The 25,000-nt window shown below is 43.8% G+C and overlaps 1 long non-coding RNA gene across 1 annotated transcript; it reads right to left on the bottom strand.

Moving 5' to 3' along the window:
• Window positions 1-12,665: 12,665 nt before the first annotated feature.
• On the bottom strand, window positions 12,666-21,627 carry LOC134284659 (uncharacterized). Its single transcript, XR_009995867.1, has 2 exons — window positions 17,200-21,627; window positions 12,666-15,446 (listed from the first exon to the last, which is right to left on the bottom strand). It is a non-coding gene; the product is annotated as an uncharacterized LOC134284659 (long non-coding RNA).
• Between the last annotated feature and the right edge of the window lie 3,373 nt (window positions 21,628-25,000).

Raw genomic sequence — 25,000 nt, 5'->3', positions numbered from 1 at the left:
TATAACAGCCTACAATAGCAACAGAAGCAGCAGCAATAACGATGATAATGATGATGATCTGTTGTTACCGAGTGCAGCATGGTCGACCAAGTCGCACAGATTCGGTGGTTTCGGTTATTGCCTTTCGGTCTCTTCTCTCGTGGAGAGTTTGTTTGTTGCAGCTAAGTATACAAACGCCTTTTTAACGCCTGCCTGTATTGTTGACACTTTAGATAGGCGCAGAACGTGCTAGATCGACAAGATAAGCAATTAGGGTCATACGCGGGAGGTAGCTTCTGCTGCTGTTTACGAGTAAGCTCTTGTTGTGTTGATTCTAAAGATCTAAGTAGTCTGGTTTACCCAAGATGCCTCTGAAATTAGAAGGTCTGGATCTGTAACGACTCACAAATATGTAAGTCTCTGCACTGCGACAACAGACAAATTTGGACGAAGACTTGGACCATCCATGACATCCTGAAGATCAGGCCTTAAGATCCACATTTAAATGTCAAAAAAAAAAACACTTGACCGTAGATCCTCACGCCTGGAATCCTGGATGTCCTTGATGCTCTGCTGAAGACCAGAGAGATACATGATACACTCCACTCTGTTTCAGATGCGTAGACTTGCATGTTAAACTAATGGCTTGAATTCTTGGATACCTTCAAATGATTGATTGTATACAATACCATGGGTAGATCTGAACTCCTAGATTATCCTAGATCCTAGATCCCAGATCTGCATTCCTGAAGATCCGAAGGTCCTTGAAACTCTGTTGAAGATCACCTGTCATCAATGGGGTCATAGGATGCTCTCTACTTTGTTTCAAATGCGTAGAAACTCCTTGTCCTCAACGTAGAACTGATGACCGGGACTCCTGAACATCTTAGGCGGATTTCAGCTGGACTACAAACTTCAGCTCTATTACAAGAAACCCCTTTGGGATCCTTTCCAAAGTTCTCAAAAGATCCTGAGCAGATATCGGACAAAAAGATTGGATGATTGCTAGGGAGGGCTATGAAACAATCCCTTCAAAACTTTCGATACTAGACGAGGTTCTTCGCTCTTCGAACTCCAAGGAACTCAGGCAACTTCAGAGACGTTTTCTGTTTATGACAGCTCAATATCGCTACTAATTACGTCGGGAGATCGTTCATGAACCTATGGCAATGCCTTTGGAAAATCCCAGACGATATCTTTGAAAGATTCTCAGAAATTGTTGAAAGCCCATACGATGTTCTTGTGAACTCTAAGGAACCCAGGCTTTTCCAAAGAATTTTACGATTGGAGACAGACAGTCCAATATCATGACTTAATGCTCATGAATCCGTGGCTACACTCTTGAAGTTCAGCCCAAGATCTTGGACGGACCGTTGACGGATTTCTTGATAAATTCTTTGTGAATCGCTTGCAAGATACTAGGCGATACCCTAGGGATCAAGGCAAGATCCCCTCAAGAGATCTGCATATCGTGATAATAATGAACAAAAAAATATTTCTATGGGAGATTTTCGATATCAAGGCTAATTGCTCGGGAGATCCTTCATGAGCCCCTGGCAATGCTCTCAACAGATTCCTGACGAGATTCTTGGCAGATTCCCAGAAGCTGCTGAAAGCTCAGACGAGGCTCTTCGGAATTCCAAGGAACTCAGGCTACTCTAAAGAGTTTTAAGATTTGCGATAGACCAATATCGGAACTAATTGCTCGAGTCTTCCTTACCTTGACGGATTTCTGGCGAGATCATCGGCAGATTCTCAGATACTGCTGAAAGCCCAGAAGTGGTTCTTGTGAACTCCAAGGAACCCAGATGCCGTGACGTATTGATCGGGAGATCCTTCATGAATCCCCGGCAATGCCCTTGACAGATTCCTGACGAGTTCCTTGGCAGATTCTCAGACACTACTGAAAGCCTAGACGATGTTCTTGTTAACTCAAAGGAACTCAACACTGCATGACATTGCTCGGGAAATACTTTCCTGAGCTCATGGACAAGGCTCTTGACAGATTCCTAATGAGATCTCTGGCAGATTCCCAGACACTGCTGAAAGCCTAGACGAGGCTCTTGTGAACTGTAAGGAACCACGGTTACCGACAGACCAGAATCGTGACTAATTGCTCGGGAGATCGTTCATGAACCCCTAGCAATGCCCTTGTCAGATTCCAGTGAGACGAGATCTTTGGCAGATTCTCAGATATTGCTGATGAAAGCCTACACGAGGTTTATCAAAATTCCAAGGAACCCAGGCTACCCAATATCGCTACCAATTCTTCGGGAGGTCTCTTACTAACCCCTGGTTAGTAAAGCTCTTGGCAGTTTCCTCGGTGAGCAAGTTCCTTGTGAGATTCATGGCGTCGATCATACGCAGTTATGCCTGAAAATTCAGGCTCCATCTCAGGGATAAAGGCAAGATCTCCCAAAATCTTAAACGATTCGGGAGGTCCCATAACTTGATAATATTTCCATGGGGGACCCTTGACAAACCTTTGACAGAATCCTTGGTGTATTCCTAGTGAAAACCATCCTCTGGTGGGCTGTTCGGGCTCGTTTGGAAGTTGACCATCAATGTTAACTTCTTTTCCCGATCAGCCTAGATAGCTGTGTAGTGTCGGTAGCGGTTGTCTCAATTGGCTAAGAATAACACTACGGATCGCCTGATCCAGTGGTAAGAGTCCACTAAACAGGTGACCCCTAATTCATGGTGTTATGCGGCTTTATGCTTACCGTGCCAAAGAATGAATGGTTAGGGGGGTCTAATAAAAACCTAACTACAAACGGAGCCTGTGGAGTACTAGGGCGCCCTCCACAGTATTCTGCCCTTACTGCGCTAACCGGAGCAATGGTGCAGTTGACCTTGTGTTTCTCCGAGATAATCTGCTATCCTTCTTAAGCCTCAACTGCGAGGCTCAATAAGGGTGGGATTATTAGTATGTTGTTTATTAGTTTTAATTATAACCTATATGGCTCTTCGCATTATGCGTTCTTCACAGTGTCCTCTGTGTATGTTCGTCTCTGGCGCTCTTCAATCGATACCGAATTGGTTTTTATCGCTGCTCTTTTTTCTTGTGTTGTGATTGTAAGAGTTTGATCGTGCCTAGTTTGGGTAGTGGCTATGGTTATGCCAGCTCAGATCAATCTTCAGCATAAAAGAACAGCTTTGGTCCAAGAACCTTACTTTCGTTGGGAGGATTTCTATGTAGATGTAATGTTTTAATTAACACCAATATGGTTTCGCATTTTGCGTTTGACCCGATGTTTGCTACTTTCTGTAAAATTTAAATGACAGTCTTGCGTGTCACGCCTCGAGCCCCAAAATGTTTTGATAAAACTACTTGTTTGCAGCCTTGCCATTCCCAAATCTTGGTGGGATTATACTGTCAAGTTTATTCCGTAAGTGAATAATGTCTTCGTATGAAGATCAAATCTATCAATTTGACCTCTTTCTTTGCACGCTTTGTCGAGCATCACACCCGTGATGTTTTTCTAGCAAACATGCCTCTCCATGGGAACCAACATGCTTACCAAAATGGAAAGTCCACTGTGATTTGTTTACACAATATTGTTTACGATATCGGAAACGCATTCATTCAAAAATAATTTTGTTTGGGTGTTTTCTCGGATTTCCAGGATACTTTTGAACACGAACCTTTCGATTCCATATTGGAAGCCGCATGGATTGTCCTATTTATCTTTCAATGATTTCCAATTGGATTTACCAAATGCTCAAAAACCAACATCTCTTCTCGGCATTACGTCAAGCAGCGATTAGGAAATTGAGTGTTTGTGGATGCCCCCATGCGGGAGTCTTGCCATAACTTTTGAGGAATCTCGTAGCAGAAACGCAATTGAGATAACTCAATGTGGTTTTCCTACTTATGATTTTGTCCATCACAAGCCTCAACAGGCTGCTTCATTTGTATATCTTAGCTGAAAATCCGACTGTGGAACCTTGAATCATTTGATATGTAACTACCCAGTTTTTACGCAACTGCGTTTCCGAGTACTCGGTAAACACTTGATTAAGTGAAACTGACCTAAGAAGCCTGACTCTTCAGGATGTTCTGTTGTTCTGAACCCGTTGTGGCAAGTAGCTATAGGCTTACTTTACGCTTTATGCGTTTTCTACAGTGCCCTTTTCAGGGCGCTGTTTGAACCCGTTGTGGTACGCTTATGCGATTATATCGACCCTATTCCCTTACCTTCCCTTTCCCTATCCCATCCCTTATTCCTCCCTTCGCTCTCCCTCAGGTAAATGATGAATAGGCTCGTATTCATGGCGATGGCACAAATTTCCCAAATGGAGGAGAACGTGCCTCTTGAGCTGACCTACTGATACCTGATACCTGAACCTTTGACAGAATCCTTGGTGTATTCCTAGTGAAAACCATCCTCTCACAATCTTTGAGACATTCTCGAAGAAAGCCTTTCTTTCAAAACTCTTGGTGAGCTTGATTTTTTTTTTTGAGAATTTTTGGCTGATCCTCAGATATCTGGAAATGCGGACGAGATCCTTCTCAATGGTCAGAAATTCATTCGAGATTTTCAAGGATAATGATTTGCGAGCCCTCAGGATTGTGGCTAATCTCTTGACGATCTTCTTGCAGCGTCCTTGACCAACTCCTCCTGGATAGATTCTTTGCGGTATTCTTCCAAAGTCTTCAGTGGGATATTTACAAGATCCTTGACGAACTCGTATCGAAATTTCAGAAACCTTGGTAGATTTTTGGATAAATCCTCGATGAATTTGCTTATGAGATCTATGATGATCTTCATGGGAAGATCGATCAATGATCTATGTGAAGGTCGCAACCATGTTTTTTAAAGATCCTCGGTTTTTTCCATGATTCTTGAATATCTCTAAAGAAATTGGTCTTGGTCGATTACTGTCTTGGCATCGTTCATTTCAAGAGTTCTGCAAAAATAAATTATGATGAAATCCCTGAAAAGTTTTGCGGATTCCTAGTCATACTTCTCTGAATTTTTGCTTGCTTTTTCGTGAACCCCATTCTGGACAACAATGTTTCGGTGCAAAATTATTGTGTAAATACCTCCCAATACATTTTTAGCAAGATCACTGCTCGATTTCTAGGTAAATCGTTGATCAGTTGAAGCCGAAATGCATGTTGCCAGGATTTCTTGAAGCAGCTTTGATATCATCTTAGAGAAGCACTTTAAAACATCTGGGATAACTTTTTCAAATACGTTTCAGAGTTTGAGACAACTTTGCAAAGCTCAATGGAGAAGCTTTCAAATTGTTCTTGAAAAATATGTGCAAAGCTTTTCGAATAGGGTCTTCAAAACTTTTTGGAGATGCTTGCTGAAGCTGAAGAAAATTTCCAAAGCTTTCTAGGGAAGCTTTTCCAAGCTTTTTGGAGAAACTTTCCGGAGAAGCATTCCATAGCTTTATGGAGCTTTATAAAGCTTTTCAAAATTTTAGAAGCTTTACAAAGCTTTACAGAGCTCCTATGAGAAATTTTCATGGAGCTCCTTGAATATAGTTACAAAGCTTCTGAAAGATGGTCGACAAAGATCATGGAAGAAGCTTGACAAAGCTCCTGGAAGAAGGTTTGCAAAAGCCATGGAAGAAGCTTTACAAAACTCCTGAGAGAAGCTCCCTGGGGAGCTTCCCAAATTCTCCTGGAGAAGCTTTACAAATCTCTCTGTAAAAGCTTTCAAAACCTTTTTGCAAAAGATTTTCGAAGTTTTCTGGAGCAACTTACCAATGTTTCTGTAAGCAGCATTTCAAAGCTTCTTAGAAAAGTTTTCCAATGCTTCTAGGAGAATGATTCCTAATTTTTTTTGGATGAGCTTCACAAAGTTCATGGAAGAAACTTGGCATAGCTCCTGAGAGAAGCTTTGCTGAGCTCCTGGGTGAAGCTTAACAAAGCTCCTGGGAAAAGCTTTACATTGCTCATGGAAGAAGCTTGACAAAACTCCTGGGAGCAGCATCACTAAGCTAATGGATGAAGTTTGAAGAGCTCCTCAAAGAAACATAATAGAGTTCCCGAGAGAAACTACAGAGCTCCCGGATATTTTTTACAAAGCTTTTGAAAGAAGCTTAACAAAGCTCGAAGAAGAGATCGACAAAGCTCCTGGTAGAAGATTAATAAAAGCCATGGCAGAAGCTTCACAAAACTCAAGTTTCGTGGAGAAGCTTTCCAAAGTTTTCTTAAGAAGCATTACAAATCTTTCTGTAGAAGATTTCGAAACTTTATGCAAAATCTTTTCAAACTTTTCTAAAGAAGCTTTCCAATGTTTCTGTAAGAAGCATTCCAAAGCCTCTTAGAATAGTTTTCCAAAGCGCAGTAGCGTTACAGGGGGTTTGAAGGGATTTAAAGGGGCCAACAGTTTTTGAAAATACATTTTGGATCATTGCTCTCAAGTGAACTTTAGAGAGATGGCAGAAGCACTTTAAAGAATTTCATGAACGTTTCAGGCGGTTTTTGAAGGTATTCAAGATGTCCCTAACTGATTATGCTTATAGATTCAATGAGTCAAGGGAGCTCTAAAACAAACATAGAACTGATTACAAAAATTTTTTAGGAAACCTTAAACCAATTTCACAGATTTTCCAAAGCGACGATCGAGCATTGAAGGTTTTTGCAATTGAAAAACCATATAAACTCCACAGTTTCGGATTCATCACGACATCGGACGGATCCAGTTCCGGGAACGAGTTTTACGCAGCAATCGGGGAAAAAAGTCTAAAATTATCACGTTTTGTCGGGCACTGGTGTGCTCGTCCACTGTATTGTGTGTTGACTGAAACGTTTATCATACATTAACTGTGTGTATATGGTCGAGAATGATCCTATCCAGTGAAGATACAAATGGACGCCCAATTAGCAAGTTGGGAGATGCCCAAAGAACGAAGAATGACTTTGCATCACCGCCACAGAGGTTCGATTTTAAGGAAAGCTTACAGAAACTTCTCAAAGGAATCTCTCCAAATTACTGAGAGGAATCTCTCCGGATTCCTGAGAGGAATTTCTCCAGATTCCTGAGAGGAGTCTCTCCAGATTCATGAAAGATATTTCTCCAGATTCCTGAGAGGAATCTCTCCAGATTCCTGAGAGGAATCTCTCCAGATTTCTGAGAGGAATCTCTCCAGATTCCTGTGAGGAATCTCTCCAGATTCCTGTGAGAAATCTCTCCAGATTCCTGTGAGAAATCTCTCCAGATTCCTGTGAGGAATCTCTCCAGATCCCTGAGAGGAATCTCTCCAGATTCCTAAGAGGAATCTCTCCAGATTCCTGAGGGGAATCTCTCCAGATTCCTGAGGGGAATCTCTCCAGATTCCTGAGGGGAATCTCTCCAGATTCCTGAGGGGAATCTCTCCAGATTCCTGAGGGGAATCTCTCCAGATTCCTGAGGGGAATCTCTCCAGATTCCTGAGGGGAATCTCTCCAGATTCCTGAGGGGAATCTCTCCAGATTCCTGAGGAGAATCTCTCCAGATTCCTGAGGGGAATCTCTCCAGATTCCTGAGGGGAATCTCTCCAGATTCCTGAGGGGAATCTCTCCAGATTCCTGAGAGGAATCTCTCCAGATTCCTGAGGGGAATCTCTCCAGATTCCTGAGGGGAATCTCTCCAGATTCCTGAGGGGAATCTCTCCAGATTCCTGAGGGGAATCTCTCCAGATTCCTGAGGGGAATCTCTCCACATTCCTGAGGGGAATCTCTCCAGATTCCTGAGGGGAATCTCTCCAGATTCCTGAGGGGAATCTCTCCAGATTCCTGAGGGGAATCTCTCCAGATTCCTGAGGGGAATCTCTCCAGATTCCTGACGGGAATCTCTCCAGATTCCTGACGGGAATCTCTCCAGATTCCTGACGGGAATCTCTCCAGATTCCTGACGGGAATCTCTCCAGATTCCTGACGGGAATCTCTCCAGATTCCTGAGAGGAATTTCTCCAGATTCCTGAGAGGAATCTCTCCAGATTCCTGAGAGGAATCTCTTCAGATTCCTGAGAGGAATCTCTCCACATTCCTGAGAGGAATCTCTCCAGATTCCTGAGGGGAATCTCTCCAGATTTCTGAGAGGAATCTCTCCAGATTCCTGAGAGGAATCACTCCAGATTCCTGAGGAGAATCTCTCCAGATTCCTGAGGGGATTCTCTCCAGATTCCTGAGGGGAATCTCTCCAGATTCCTGAGGGGAATCTCTCCAGATTCCTGAGGGGAATCTCTCCAGATTCCTGAGGGGAATCTCTCCAGATTCCCGAGGGGAATCTCTCCAGATTCCTCAGAGGAATCTCTCCAGATTCCTAAGAGGAATCTCTCCAAGTTCCTGAGAGGAATCTCTCCAGGTTCCTGAAAGGAATCTCTCCAGGTTCCTGAAAGAAATCTCTTCAGATTCCTGAGAGGAATCTCTCCAGGTTCCTGAGAGGAATCTCTCCAGGTTCCTGAGAGGAATCTCTCCAGATTCCTGAGAGGAATCTCTCCAGATTCCTGAGAAGAATCTCTCCAGATTCCTGAGAGGAATCTCTCCAGATTCCTGAGAGGAATCTCTCCAGATTCCTGAGAGGAATCTCTCCAGATTCCTGAGAGGAATCTCTCCAGATTCCTGAGAGGAATCTCTCCAGATTCCTGAGAGGAATCTCTCCAGATTCCTGAGAGGAATCTCTCCAGATTCCTGAGAGGAATCTCTCCAGATTCCTGAGAGGAATCTCTTCAGATTCCTGAGAGGAATCTCTCCACATTCCTGAGAGGAATCTCTCCAGATTCCTGAGGGGAATCTCTCCAGATTCCTGAGGGGAATCTCTCCAGATTCCTGACGGGAATCTCTCCAGATTCCTGACGGTAATCTCTCCAGATTCCTGACGGGAATCTCTCCAGATTCCTGAGAAGAATCTCTCCAGATTCCTGAGGGGAATCTCTCCAGATTCCTGAGGGGAATCTCTCCAGATTCCTCAGAGGAATCCCTCCAGATTCCTAAGAGGAATCTCTCCAAGTTCCTGAGAGGAATCTCTCCAGGTTCCTGAAAGGAATCTCTCCAGGTTCCTGAAAGAAATCTCTTCAGATTCCTGAGAGGAATCTCTCCAGGTTCCTGAGAGGAATCTCTCCAGGTTCCTGAGAGGAATCTCTCCAGATTCCTGAGAGGAATCTCTCCAGATTCCTGAGAGGAATCTCTCCAGATTCCTGAGAGGAATCTCTCCAGATTCCTGAGAGGAATCTCTCCACATTCCTGAGAGGAATCTCTCCAGATTCCTGAGGGGAATCTCTCCAGATTCCTGAGGGGAATCTCTCCAGATTTCTGACGGGAATCTCTCCAGATTCCTGACGGGAATCTCTCCAGATTCCTGACGGGAATCTCTCCAGATTCCTGACGGGAATCTCTCCAGATTCCTGAGGGGAATCTCTCCAGATTCCTGAGGGGAATCTCTCCAGATTCCTGAGGGGAATCTCTCCAGATTCCTGAGGGGAATCTCTCCAGATTTCTGAGAGGAATCTCTCCAGATTCCTGAGGGGAATCACTCCAGATTCCTGAGGAGAATCTCTCCAGATTCCTGAGGGGAATCTCTCCAGATTCCTGAGGGGAATCTCTGAAGATTCCTGAGGGGAATCTCTCCAGATTCCTGAGGGGAACCTCTCCAGATTCCTGAGGGGAATCTCTCCAGATTCCTGAGGGGAATCTCTCCAGATTCCTCAGAGGAATCTCTCCAGATTCCTAAGAGGAATCTCTCCAAGTTCCTGAGAGGAATCTCTCCAGATTCCTAAGAGGAATCTCTCCAAGTTCCTGAGAGGAATCTCTCCAGGTTCCTGAAAGGAATCTCTCCAGCTTCCTGAAAGAAATCTCTTCAGATTCCTGAGAGGAATCTCTCCAGGTTCCTGAGAGGAATCTCTCCAGGTTCCCGAGAGGAATCTCTCCAGGGAGAGGAATCTCTCCAGATTCCTGAGAGGAATCTCTCCAGATTCCTGAGAGGAATCTCTCCAGATTCCTGGGAGGAATCTCTCCAGATTCCTGAGGAGAATCTCTCCAGATTCCTGAGGGGAATCTCTCCAGATTCCTGAGGGGAATCTCTCCAGATTCCTGACGGGAATCTCTCCAGATTCCTGACGGGAATCTCTCCAGATTCCTAACGGGAATCTCTCCAGATTCCTGACGGGAATCTCTCCAGATTCCTGACGGGAATCTCTCCAGATTCCTGACGGGAATCTCTCCAGATTCCTGACGGGAATCTCTCCAGATTCCTGACGGGAATCTCTCCAGATTCCTGACGGGAATCTCTCCAGATTCCTGACGGGAATCTCTCCAGATTCCTGAGGGGAATCTCTCCAGATTCCTGAGGGGAATCTCTCCAGATTCCTGAGGGGAATCTCTCCAGATTCCTGAGGGGAATCTCTCCAGATTCCTGAGGGGAATCTCTCCAGATTCCTGAGGGGAATCTCTCCAGATTCCTGAGGGGAATCTCTCCAGATTCCTGAGGGGAATCTCTCCAGATTTCTGAGAGGAATCTCTCCAGATTCCTGAGGGGAATCACTCCAGATTCCTGAGGAGAATCTCTCCAGATTCCTGAGGGGAATCTCTCCAGATTCCTGAGGGGAATCTCTGAAGATTCCTGAGGGGAATCTCTCCAGATTCCTAAGGGGAATCTCTCCAGATTCCTCAGAGGAATCTCTCCAAGTTCCTGAGAGGAATCTCTCCAAGTTCCTGAGAGGAATCTCTCCAGATTCCTGAGACGAATCTCTCCAGATTCCTGAGAGGAATCTCTCCACATTCCTGAGAGAAATCTCTCCAGATCCCTGAGAGGAATCTCTCCGGATCCCTGAAAGGAATCTCTCCAGATTCCTGAGAGGAATCTCTCCAGATTCCTGAGATGAATCTCTCCAGATTCCTGAGAGGAATCTCTTCAAATTGCTGGAAGGCATCTCTTCAGATTCCTGAGAGGAATCTCTCCAGATTCCTGAGAGGAATCTCTCCAGATTCCTGAGAGGAATCTCTCCAGATTCCTGACAGGAATCTCTCCAGATTCCTGAGAGGAATCTCTCCAGATTCCTGAGAGGAATCTCTCCAGATTCCCGAGAGGAATCTCTCCAGATTCCTGAGACGAATCTTTCCAGGTTCCTGAGAGGAATCTCTCCAGAATCCTGAGAGAAATCACTCCAGATTCCTGAGAGGAATCTCTCCAGATTCCTGAGAGGAATCTCTCCAGATTCCTGAGAGGAATCTCTCCAGATTCCTGAGAGGAATCTCTCCAGATTCCTGAGAGAAATCTCTCCAGATTCCTGAGAGGAATCTCTCCAGATTCCCGAGAGGAACCTCTCTAGATTCCCGAGAGGAATCTGACTTCCTGAGAGGAATCAGAATAATTTTTGCCTGGTATTTTAAAAGGATCTCTCCAGAGAGAAATCTTTCCGAATTTCTGATAAGAATCTCTCCTGATTTCTGAAATGAATCTCTCCAGATCCCTGAGAGGAATCTTTCCAGATACCTGAGAGGAATCTCTCCAGATTCCTGAGAGGAATCTTTCCAGATTCCTGAGAGGAATCTCTCCAGAATCCTGAGAGGAATCTCTCCAGATTCTTGAGAGGAATCTCTCCAGATTCCTGAGAGGAATCTCTCCAGATTCCTGAGAGAAATCTCTCCAGATTCCTGAGAGGAATCTCTCCAGATTCCCGAGAGGAACCTCTCTAGATTCCCGAGAGGAATCTGACTTCCTGAGAGGAATCAGAATAATTTTTGCCTGGTATTTTAAAAGGATCTCTCCAGAGAGGAATCTTTCCGAATTTCTGATAGGAATCTCTCCTGATTTCTGAAAGGAATCTCTCCAGATCCCTGAGAGGAATCTTTCCAGATACCTGAGAGGAATCTCTCCAGATTCCTGAGAGGAATCTCTCCAGATTCCTGAGAGGAATCTCTCCAGATTCCTGAGAGGAATCTCTCCAGATTCCTGAGAGGAATCTCTCCAGATTCCTGAGAGGAATCTTTCCAGATTCCTGAGAGGAATCTCTCCAGATTCCTGAGAGGAATCTCTCCAGATTCCTGAGAGGAATCTCTCCAGATTCCTGAGAGGAATCTCTCCAGATTCCTGAGAGGAATCTCTCCAGATTCCTGAGATGAATCTCTCCAGATTCCTGAGAGGAATCTCTTCAAATTGCTGAAAGGAATCTCTTCAGATTCCTGAGAGGAATCTCTCCAGATCCCTGAGAGGAATCTCTCCAGATTCCTGAGAGGAATCTCTCCAGATTCCTGAGAGGAATCTCTCCAGATTCCTGAGAGGAATCTCTCCAGATTCCTGATAGGAATCTCTCCAGATTCCCGAGAGGAATCTCTCCAGATTCCTGAGAGGAATCTTTCCAGATTCCTGAGAGGAATCTCTCCAGAATCCTGACAGAAATCACTCCAGATTCCTGAGAGGAATCTCTCCATATTCCTGAGAGGAATCTCTCCAGATTCCTGAGAGGAATCTCTCCAGATTCCTGAGAGGAATCTCTCCAGATTCCTGAGAGAAATCTCTCCAGATTCCTGAGAGGAATCTCTCCAGATTCCCGAGAGGAACCTCTCTAGATTCCCGAGAGGAATCTGACTTCCTGAGAGGAATCAGAATAATTTTTGCCTGGTATTTTAAAAGGATCTCTCCAGAGTTGAATCTTTCCGAATTTCTGATAGGAATCTCTCCTGATTTCTGAAAGGAATCTCTCCAGATCCCTGAGAGGAATCTTTCCAGATACCTGAGATGAATCTCTCCAGATTCCTGAGAGGAATCTCTCCAGATTCCTGAGAGGAATCTCTCCAGATTCCTGAGAGGAATCTCTCCAGATTCCTGAGAGGAATCTCTCCAGATTCCTGAGAGGAATCTCTCCTGATTTCTGAAAGGAATCTCTCCAGATCCCTGAGAGGAATCTTTCCAGATACCTGAGATGAATCTCTCCAGATTCCTGAGAGGAATCTCTCCAGATTCCTGAGAGGAATCTCTCCAGATTCCTGAGAGGGATCTCTCCAGATTCCTGAGAGGAAACACAATAATTTTTGCCAGGTATTTTAAAATCTTGACCACTTCCGATACGGCAAAAACACACACTGACGCGAAACACCAGACTGATTCAAGATGAAAGTCTGGACGAAGACGAAACATCCTCCTACACACAGGCTGAACGAACAGCGCTACAGATAAGAACGCGCCTTTGCTTTGCTGCGATGATCATCGCAACATTCTCGGAAGAAACCTTTCCGTCCTTCTTGGAGTTCGCTTCTTTCGCCGTGGTCGTGGTGGCGATAGCTGCGCTGCGCTTTATGAGGAACACAGATAATGAAGCAGACCGACAAACCTCGACCGACGGCACAGTGCAAATTTCTTGCGAATTCTTAGCAGCGGCCGCGCCGGCTGACAGCGACATGACGACACTGCTGGATGGAGGATGTTCGGCGAGCTCTTCGTCTTCGTTCGTTGGGTAGGTCGTGAGTTGTGCGGGTGAAGCAGCAGTGCACAACAAATTAACAGTGTTTAAAGCAAACACGAACGACGACTTACGAGAGAACGCCTACGCGCACCGCGCGGCGATCACTAGCTGACTGACTTCTGACGAAAAAGATTCTGAAGTGTATTCGGAGACAAACGTTTGAGTTGGTACCATTTTACTGCCGATAAGATGTTTATAGATTCAATATGGTATTCAACCTTCATTAACATATACAAAAAGGTGTGATCTGGAATTATAAATGGGTGAGCTCGTTCTATGCTATTCTATTAAAATTTAATACCTAAGATGCGCAATCGAAAAATGTATACAATTCAATCTTGAATTATATATTGATAAGCTTTTGCAATGGCCATGTCCTGGCAACTTATTTTTTAAATCATATATTTTGTAGTGCTTGTTATTCAGTGATTGCTTAAAATTGCACTTGATAAGATTTGGCCTTATTTAAACAAAATTTTGAAATACATCGGCCACGTCCTAGCAATTATCTATTAGCTGTAACAATGAACTATTTGAAAAGAACAGAAAAGTACTCAAACCCAGCTCCAGCTTGCCCGCAAATCAACGCCACTCGAATATACAATGTAGCACACGTAAATCATGATCCAATCAATGCAACCCAACAATAATTATACCAACCGGTGTCAGATCTCGGAAATTTCCCCACTCAACCCCGATGGAGACGGCGCGCAATGGCAGTAATGATAGACCACTTGCATATGAGCAAAATGAGTCACTTTTCGAGGTATTTAGCACACACCGATATTGCGACGTTCGAGACAAACCGTTCCAATGCATACATATTGCGTGCTGCCTTGCATTCCGGATCGATAACGATACGATGGAGATTTTCCACGCTTTCGATTTCATCGCATGAATATGTTATTAACCTGTAGGATTCATCTACCTTGCCCCGATCATAGCAATCCATACTAGGTGCGCTCTGAATCGAAGCGCATGCCTCCTATCACGTAGCCTACTTCGACTCACCACTTCTCCAAATCAAGCACATAAAACGACCGACACTGATCGTAAAAACCTGCCCCCCATCAGCTGATTCCTCAACTCACCCAATTTCAAAACGTGCATCTCTTGGTGTCGCTTGTTGTTGCGTGAACGACAATCAACGACTACGGGTTGGGATGGTGGTGCTGGTGGCGGAACGCCAGCCCCAGCGAAGGGATCCACCAAGGTTGCGATTGGCTACTGCGACTGTGGTAACGTTTCGCCAGCTTATCCTCCAAAAGATGTCCACACGATGCGGCGACACAGTTGTTCGCCTAGCGAATCGCTGCTGGACACATGTTGTTGTCGGTCGGTCGGTCGGTCGATCGGTATGTCGATACTAGGTTGTCGTTGTTTACAAAACACTCGCGCTCACTCGGTTGACCGACTTTATCAGCGTATTATCCTCTTCTTCGTCGTCGTCGTTTTGGTTCTTCTTCTTTCGTCGTCGAGATTATAGAACTGTTTTGTCGTTTTTCGTAAACAACAAACAAACTCCGGATGCCACTCCGGCGGTGGATGGATTATGCACTACAGCTTCTTCTTCTTCGCCTTCTAGGTTTCGGGAAGCTTTATTCTCCGCGTTGTTGACAGTAGGAGATAACCGCTTCAAAATTTCAACTTAGCAATCACAAACACGACAAAAACGATTCATGCATTCTTCTCTTCGATGGCTTCTTCTGCTTCTTCCCGAAAAAGGGGTTCAACTTTCAAAACTTTCTCACTTTTTATTTCTGCACATTCACCAGCCGATGACGTTATCTTTCTTCCACCTTTCGGCTTCCTTTGTGCGGACGATGGTCGATCGTTCGCGAAAATGTATGCGTGATTTACGAATTTCCAGTCGTCGACGTCGTTGCCGTCGACGACGACAAGACACTTGCGTTCTTCTTATTTTCCCGTTCAGTCGGACCTGTGCGAAACAACTTTCGAACCGGTTCCCAAATCTATCACCGAGTCACTACGTGCGCTCAATTCCCTGCTGGAATTTCGTCAAAACAACACAACACTCATCGCATTAATACACAACAGAAAAAAAACTGTAATAAAGAGAAACCATAAACAACAACGGCCGTTCGCATTAGCATTTGAGGACATTGATCGCGCACAAACAAAAAACAACTCGTCGCAACATAGTAGGCGCGCATAGAGCCGGACGAGACGCGGACTCGTCGTCCGATCCGAGTCCGATCAAAGCAATCCGATCGATCGATCGATCTATCTATCATCTGTCGCACAAATCACGGTCTCGTCACTCATCATGGGCTACTGTGATCGGATTGGATCGGATCGGACGGGCGGCATGACGCGAAACGAAAGCACAAAAGAGAATCAAAATGGAAAAGTGCTCGCAGTCGGTATTTTTCCAGGCGCTGATTCTCTTTTATTGTGATAATGATTGCTGATATTATTCTGCTTCGTAGACCGAATGAGTAATGAGCGCCCCGGGTTGTTTACTCGGTTCTCGGGACCGGGTTTGGCGATAACCAAAGAGAGTTGATTGACAGAAAAAAAACCATGTCTCAGTGACAACTCTTCTGCTGGTACAAACACCGAATTCTTGTGGGATTGCTATTTTGCATTGTCAAAATGTGACCTGAATTTACTCGTTTATGCTCAACATATATCACTTCATAACCTCTTCTTCTTCTTGCGGTTTGTTGACGGTCACGTTTTTCATAACTCTGAATTATCTCTCGTGGCGATTTCCACTCACAACTTGCACTGATTTTATTAGATTTGTGTTGAAAAAGTTGCAATCGACAGCAATTTTACGGAGACGGTATTGTGTACGATATGCTCACTGGTTGGAAGTGATGTCAACATACATTGTAACATAACTTATAACTTAATATGTCTAAATTCAATAACGTTGGGAGGTTCTGGCTTTTAGTCTTGGGAGGAATAACTCAAAAACGGATTCTTAAGTTTTCATCCGACGTTTCGGTCGCATTTATTGTGCTTTTTTCAAGGAATTAACTAAAACGATTGACAAACATGTGAAAACACAGTTCCTACCCTTTCCATGTATTTGTATTTGTTTCCACGCACAGCCCAGTTCTCTCGGACCCCGGTGACCGTCAATGCGAATTGGTCAACAAACGGGTCCCACCAAAGCAACCGGTTGGCCATGTTTGTTCTTCTAATTCGCGAAACAACCAAACGAACAGGTTTCTTCGATTGCTTCTCCCTTCGTTTTGCCAGCCATTCGCTCTGCTCTCCTCTGTTATCTTCTCTTCCGTGCGCATTTCACACTTTTCCCTCTGTTTACTTTCATTTATCTTTCCCAATTAACACACCACTTTCCGACTCGTGCAATTCACCGTCTGCTGGCCGACGCTTAAAAGGCCTCAATTCATTCTCTTTCATCGCTTTTTTTTTCTTCTCTCTAGCCCATTATCGTGCACCGATCGGAAATTCTTCAACTCAACAACGGTACTTGGAACGGATTCCCCGGATCTTCCCCTTGTGGCCGTGTGGCAAAAAGACTCAATCAAAAGCACACCTTTTCTTCTTGATTAGAGTGTGCGCGTCCATACGTACGAGCACAAAAAAAACCCGAAATCATAAATCAAACGCGACGCGACAACACTCGGTACCTTTCACCTTCTTCCTAACCACCTTGTTTCAACCGTGCGCACCTTCTTCCACTATCACTCACGCTTCCTGAACCCCTTCGCATGCAAAAAAAAAAAACTGACAGTTTGGTGTAACTGCAGAAACGGTTCTAACGCGAAAAAACCCCGTGAATGTCCACGGAGGAGACGAGGCGAGGCGCGGCTCGGTACCAACCAACTACACACTGCTGCGCTGCGCTAGTGCCTGTGCCTAGGTGCTGCTGTAGATAACTCTCTTCTTCTGGCTGTTCAGGATCAGGTTCAGACCAACAACGCTCGGTACACAACACGCTCTCCAGAAAAAAACACGTCCACTCAACGCGAAATAACTCTCGGAACTGTCGGTCGCGTGAGGCGAACGAATCGATCGAGTCGGTCCGGTCCGACCGACACAGCGGCAGTCACCCACCACCCACCCAGAAAGCAGGCGAGGCGAGTCGAACGAACGAGGAACGACAAGCGAAGTAGGCGATTCGTCGTCGGTTGGGTTCGGGTTGGGTCTCAGATTGAGTGCTCCTCCGCCAAGGTTGTGGTGTTGGTGATCACTGACTGAGTGCCGGACGAGTGGAATCGGCCAGCGCGCAGTGAGTGGATGAGGAGCGAAAGGGCAATATTTATCAGCTGGGAAGGAGAAGGTTCGGCGTGCACGGTTTGTTCTGGCGAAGCGTGATGGGCGGTAAAAGTTGATGGGGGAATGTTGGGTTAAACGGCTACGATCGTTTTCAGCGGATGCGTTCTATTCCAAATTCTGACATTTGAATTGGCTTTAAAAGTACACTAAAATAAATTTTGTTGTGGAAACTACCGATTCCATAGTAAAATTACTAACCGTACCTATGATTCTCAACCGACAACAAAATCTGTTAAAGTAACTGAAATATGCTTGAAACTACAATGCATTGTAGTAAATTCAACTAAAAGCGTAGTCGTCTCAACAACAAAACATTGTTAATTTTTTCCAGGACACGCATTTTACAACACAGTATGGTTAAAAATACAATGCTCATTTGTTAAATTAAGATTATTTTTGGTAAATTCAACTGCACTGCTAGTTAAGTTGAGAGTGTTTTAGTTGAATTAACTGGAAATTGTTGTCGGTTGAGAATCATAGGTACGGTTAGTAATTTTACTATGGAATCGGTAGTTTCCACAACAAAATTTATTTCAGTGTAGAGGTTATGATTACATTTCCACCGGGGCGTTCTATTCACAGCAAATCATTTTGACAATTGTTGTTTGTTGTTGTTCTTCGCTGTCCGCCGTCATTGCTTACGACTAGCTCTCCAAGCTTTTTTGTCGTTTTCGATGAAATGATAGGCCGTATGAATAAAGTTGAGTAAATACACTTTACTAAATCTATGTGAAGCCGTAGAGAAAATCTCTGTGAATCTTCACAGAGATCTGAGTAATGAGTATTTACTCAGCTTTATTCATATGGGCTAATTATATTGTTATTGTATTTGTTGTGCAGAACCAGTATTCAGCAGCTCCCAGCTACTGGACTTTCAAGGTGTTTCAGGTGAGTACAGTTCAGATTCTTCTTCGGCGTAGGGTATTGGTTCCCTTGTTAAACATGTAGCTCCCACTTTCATCCTACGACAAACAAAGGATTGAAGCGGTGTTTGTTTTGTTTCTAATATATATTTGTATTTTTTTTAACAAAAAATGCACGAATGAAAACAAAAAGAACGGAATTAGTCGGTGTCGTATTTGCTTGAATAGGTGAATTTGGGAGCGTAATACTTATGACACACATGTGATACAGGAATCACTGTAAATTTGCGCTTGAAATGAGTGCCACACTGATAATTCTCTCCATTCAAGACAATCTCGTTAGAATTTTCTTGACACTGCGTACCGTTGTACGAGAATCACACTCGTATCACATGTCTGTCTGGGGTATAAGATTATTTATTGCACTCATATCATAGGGGCAAGACACTGTGCAATCCGGAGCAACTCATAGGAATCTTAAGTAACTCTTTTTGTTCGAATCCATTCAGAAACGTCTCTAGGAAACGGAAAATCGGGCAAGACTGCTCGATTTTTCACTGGTATCGGGCAACACTTCGGGAAAACCGGAGTGATCCAGAGCTATCCAAAGAAATTCTGAGCAACATTTTGATAACAGAGTTACTCTCGCTATATCTGTCTTGCCCCTAGCTCATATCCTATGTGTTGGTGTTTTGAATTTGATGTGCAGCAAGTAGAGCGAAAAGTTTCTCCGACGAACAGATGGACCTTACTAAAAGCAACCTTTAGTAAAGCATTCTAGTCATTCCTAAGTTCTTTTGGGAGTTTGTTCAAAAGTTCCTCCAAAACTTTCTTTAAGACTACCGCGAGAATCCCTCCAGTTATTTCTCCGAGAATTCGTACAGGAGATACTCAAATCCTGCTCTATAAATTTCTTAAAAGAATTTCTTATGAAGGTCCTCCGGATTTTTTTTCGAGAGTTTTTCTGAGAGTTACATCAGGAGTTCCTTCAAGAGTTCCTTTAAAAATTCCTTCGGGAGATCGATTAGGAACTTTTTCAGGAGTTTCTTCGAGAATTTCTTCAGGAGTTCCTCGGAAATTATTCCAAGACATACCCCGAACTTTTTTTCGGGATTTTTTTCAAAAACTCTCAGCCCAGTTCCCAGAGGAAATCAATCAGAAGCTCCTCCGGAATGGGTTTTCAATAGTTTAGAAAACTCCTCCGAGAGTGACTTCATCTGCACTTGTTCTAATTTTTTTTTTTCAGAAATTTCTCCGAGAATATCTTTAGGAGTTTATCTAGGAATTTTATTAAAGGTCCCTGCGGACATTCCTTCAGACCTTCCTTCAGGATTTTTTTTCAAGAGTTCTTCTGGACATTCCGTCGAAAGTTCCCTTGAGAACTCCTTCGTTAGCTTATACGGCAATTACCTCAGCAGATTCTCCGAAAATTCCATCAGTAATTTTCCTTGAAATTCGTTCGGAAGTTCCTCCGGATATTCCTTCATGAGTTTCTGCCAAGAACTCCTTCAGGAGTGCCTCCCAGAATTCCTTCATGATTTCATCCCGGAGTTTCTCCGAAAATTCCTTCAACAATTTACTCAGGCATTCCTTTAGGGATTTTCTGTAAGAATTGTTTTAGGAGTTACTGCGCGGAGCTTCTCCGCGAATTGTTTCAGGAGTTCCACAGGGAATTTCTTCACGAGTTACTCCGGGGTTCTTTCGGAAGCTCCACCGGGAAATTCCTTCAAGTGTTCCTCCGGGACTTTCCTCAAAAGTTTCTCTTTAAATTTCTCCAGCATTCTTTTAGGAAATCCTTTATGAATTTTCTTCTGGAGTTCCTCCGCGAATTTCTTTTGGGAGTTCCTCCGGGGTGTCCTTCTAGAATTCCTCGGGGAATTCCGGAAATAGTTTCTCCGGGAACTGCCGTAGGAGTTCTCCGGAAATTTCAGGGCTTCCGCCGGGAATCCATACAGAACCTTCCCTTCAGAACTTCCTCTGAGACTTCCTTCTATAGTTTTTCCAGAAATTTCTCCTGCAGTTCCCTCAGAAACTACTTCAGATAATTTGTGAATTCTTTCAGGCTTGCCTCCAGAAATTAATTTGAATATTTCCTAATGGAGTTCCTTCGAGGGGTTTTCTCGGTAAACTCCAGCAGGAGTTCTCCCGGGAATTCCAGTGGGAGTTCCTCCGGAAATTCTAAGTAGGCTTTTCTTCAGGACTTCTTCCGTAAAATATTTCAGAAGTTCTTCCGGGTTTTTTTTTTTATTTTTTGTGCCCCCGGAAATTCACGATATTTACATGATAGGTAGGTTTCACAGGGCGTTCTAGAAGTGTTTCATGGGGCTCAGCGGTTGTCAATGAGCTACCAGAGGAATTCAGGGGATTTCAGGGGGGTTTCCCAGGTGTATTTCAGGAGGTCTAAGCGTAGTTCCAAGGCATTTAATAGAATTTCAGTGGCGGTTTCAAATGTGTTCTAAAGACTTTTAAAGGCGTTCAAAGGCGTACCGGGGGTATTCCAGGGACTTTCAGGGACGTTCTAGGGGGTTTCAGGTAGTTTCAGTGGCATTCTAAAGCTGTTCCAGGGGGACTGAGAGGGTTTCTGAGGATAACAAGGTAGTTCCACTGGGGTTCAAGTTCGTTCTAGGAGGTTTCAGAGGCGTTCTGAGGACTTTGAAGGGCGTTCAAGGGAACTTAAGGGGTATTCCAGGTGGTTGAGATGGTGATGTAGGTTCAGGAAGGCATTCTAGGGGTGTTTCAGGGGGTCTAGAGGGGTTTCTGAAGGTGTCTAGGATGTTCCAGAAGGTTTCAGAAGGGTTTCCAAGTCGTTCCAGAGGTGTGCCAAGTGTCTCAGGGGGAGTCGGAGAGGTTCCAGAGAGGTTTCAGGAGTGTATCAGGGCTGTGTCAGGGGATTGCCGAGGAGTTCCATGGTGTTTGATGGGGTTTCAGAAGTATTCCAGGAGTGTTCTAGCAGTCAGGAGGTTTCAACTGCTTGAGAGTATTTCAGGGGCAATTCGGGAGCTCCAGGGGATTCCAGAGGGTTTTATTGACGTTCCAAGGATTTTGAAAAGGTTTCAAAGGCATTCCAAGGTCGTTCTAGGGTCTTTCAGAGGCGTTCTAGGCGGTTTAAAGGATGTCCCAGGGTGTTTTAGAGGCGTTAGAACGGCGATATAGGAGTGTTGCGGGAGGAAGCTGCAAAGCCATTTTTATCAAAGTATAAGTTCAGATATACAATAATTAACTTACAAATTCGGTGACAAAAATTAGGGTGCACGATTTGCTTATGTACTGAAGGCACCTCTTCGCTATAGCTACTAAATGTCGTTACTGAACTACTGCATAATAATGTCACTTGGTCCAGCGTTGGCGCGAACAGTCACTGTTATGATTTATCAAATTTAAGGCTACGCATCTTTGCGTAACAAGGGGGTTTAAGGGGCGTTCTAGGGGTGTTCTAGGTGGTCTCAAAGGCGTTCCTGGGGAGGTCAAGGAAGTTCCAGAAGATTTCAGAAGGTATTCCAGATGATTAACGGGGCATTACAGGGACATTTGGAGGCCTTCCACAGGTGTGCCAAGAAGTCTCAAGGGAGATCGGGGAGGTTCCAGAGGAGTTTAAGAGAAGTTACAGGCGGTTTGCTGGGCGTTTCAGGGATGCGCCAGCCAGTTCGCATCGTACTCTTGTGCTGTGCGGACGTAAGCTCTCTCTGCTGCAGGAAGTTTTACTACCTAAAGCAATTCAACAGTACTTCTCAGTACTACCCACAATAGCACTTTTCAGCGCTAAATTTATACCTACTGATTCCTTTTCGATCCTTGCCTGGACCCGTGCCTTCGATTATTCGTTGGACCCGTTTACGGAAGTCAAATTCCGTGAAACGGTGGTAATCCTACTTGGACACCGATTAGGGAAAAAACCTCCTGGAAGGTCGCTTCAAATTAAATCATGGTTGCATCATCGAACAAAAGGAAGGGTGAATCCTTGAATTCACCGCTTCCTTCCAAAAAAGTCGGTTTCAAAACTGTCGCTAAGCGCGGCAAAGTTAGAAGGAAAGGAGAACTTTCAGCTTCTCCGCTTCCTTCTACAAAAACAATTGTTTCGGATGAAAATTTCGTTGAAATGAGTAATCCTTATGAAACGCTGAACAATTTTTCGGAACAGCAAATTGAGGATGCCTCTAGCCCAGGTACTTCAATTTCTGCTAAAAAACAACGGGTGCCGCCAATCGTGGTCAGCGTCTGTGAATTTGCTGGTTTTAGGCAGGAGATCTTGAACTCCATAAGGGGAATCAAGGTTTCCTTCCAAATTGCCAGGAAAGGAGACTGCCGCGTATTGCCGGAAACCCTGAAAGATCGGGATCTTCTTCTCAAGTACCTTACTGAGAAGAAGCATAAATTTTTCACATACGACGACAGGTCTGCACGCTTGTTCAAAGTCGTATTAAAAGGTCTCTCTAGTGATGACAAATCACCTGATGAGATCAAAACTGAACTCAACTTATTACTTGGATTCACTCCAGTCCAAGTAATAAAAATGAAAATGAGAACCCGCTCTGAGAATCCTCGGCAGGGTATCTCTCAAGAATTTTATTTAGTTCACTTCAACAAAAGTGATCTAAATAACTTGAAATATTTGGAAAAGGCGAAGAAAATGTTTCTTGTCCAAGTGACATGGGAACATTTTCGTAAGCCTGGGGGAAATTTCCAGAACCCAACTCAGTGCCGTCAGTGCCAAGGTTGGGGGCACGGAACGAAACATTGCCACATGGATGCTAAATGCATGATTTGTGGAGGTTCTTCTCACGCCAAGGACAACTGTCCGGTAAGGGAAGATACCAGGAAGTTTAAATGTACGAATTGCGGTGGCAACCATAAGTCAAACTTTTGGGATTGCCCTATCCGCAAAAAATTTGTCGAATCACGTGCCCGGCAGATGAATGGGAACGCTAGTCGTACCCGAAACTCTGCAGGTAGAATTTCTAACAACACAAATTCTTCCATCAACGATCGGTTGAATAATTTTCATACCGCTCGTACCTATTCGCCGGAGGTAGTTAACCACCAAACAAACCTTCGAGCGAATAATCTACCCTCCAGCAGTGGAGTGAGTAATATTTCTAATTTTGTTCAAACGAATCGAGCTACCTATGCCCATGTGGCTGCGGGTAAACAAAATTCAAATAATTCCTATCACCAAACATCAAATACGGAAAATGCACGTGATTCAGGCATGTCTGCTTCCGATTTTGACTTTTTATCTGAACAATTGCAACAAATGATTGATGCAATGTTCAAAACTCAAACTATGGCTGAAGCAGTCCAAGTTGGAGTTAAATTTACAAATAAAATAGTAATTGGATTACGTTTTGGTAATGGATCCAAATAAATTTTTGAACATTTTAAATTGGAATGCTCGTTCTCTAAATGGTAAAGAGGATGAGCTATTCCATTTTTTAACAGTTAATAATGTGCATATTGCAGTTATTACTGAAACTTATCTAAAACCTGGGTCTTCAATCAAACGAAACCCAAACTATTTTATTTATAGAAATGATCGCCTAGATGGAGCATGTGGTGGAGTTGCTATCATCGTCGACAGGCGCATCAAGCACCAAATTTTTTCATCATTCGAAACCAAAGTTTTTGAAACTTTGGGTGTTTCTGTTGAAACAAACTTTGGTAAACATACTTTCATTGCGGCCTACTTGCCTTTTCAATGCACTGGCCAGCAAATAGATTTTCTTAAATCTGATTTGCGAAAATTAACTCGCAACAGGTCCAAATTTTTCATAATTGGTGATTTTAATGCGAAACACCGCTCGTGGAATAATCTTCAGTCCAATTCAAACGGCAGGATTTTATTTGATCAGTGCTCTTCAGGATATTTTTCTATTCTATATCCCGATAGCCCCACTTGTTTTTCTTCTGCTAGAAATCCCTCAACAATTGATTTGGTCTTAACTGACTCAAGTCAGCATTGTAGCCAATTGATTACTCATGCTGACTTTGATTCTGATCATCTTCCTGTAACATTTCAAATTTCCCATGAAGCGATTTTTAATCCCATCAGCTCTACTTTCAATTATCACAGAGCTGACTGGGATACATATAAAACATACATCGATAGCCATTTAGATGTTAATGTTTCATTGGAAACACATTTTGATATTGACAATGCCCTCGAAACTTTGACTAGTACTATAGTCGAAGCTAGAAGCGCATCAATACCAAAGTGTGAAGTCAAATTCGACTCAGTTATTATTGACGACGATCTGAAACTTCTGATCCGTCTTAAAAACGTGAGAAGAAGACAATTCCAACGAACTCGAGATCCTGCTTTGAAAGTAATCTGGCAGGATCTTCAGAAGGAAATTAAAAAACGTTTCACCGAATTGAGAAACATAAATTTTGCAAATAAAGTTTCTCAATTAAACCCCGGCTCTAAGCCGTTTTGGAAATTGACAAAAATTTTGAAAAAACCTCAGAAGCCTATTCCTGCGCTGAAA

The sequence above is a fragment of the Aedes albopictus genome, unplaced genomic scaffold, assembly GCF_035046485.1.
Source record: "Aedes albopictus strain Foshan unplaced genomic scaffold, AalbF5 HiC_scaffold_457, whole genome shotgun sequence".
In the NCBI taxonomy this organism is placed as follows: domain Eukaryota; kingdom Metazoa; phylum Arthropoda; class Insecta; order Diptera; family Culicidae; genus Aedes; species Aedes albopictus.
Note: the sequence above shows the minus strand (reverse complement) of the source record. Positions and strands in the feature narration are given on the sequence as shown.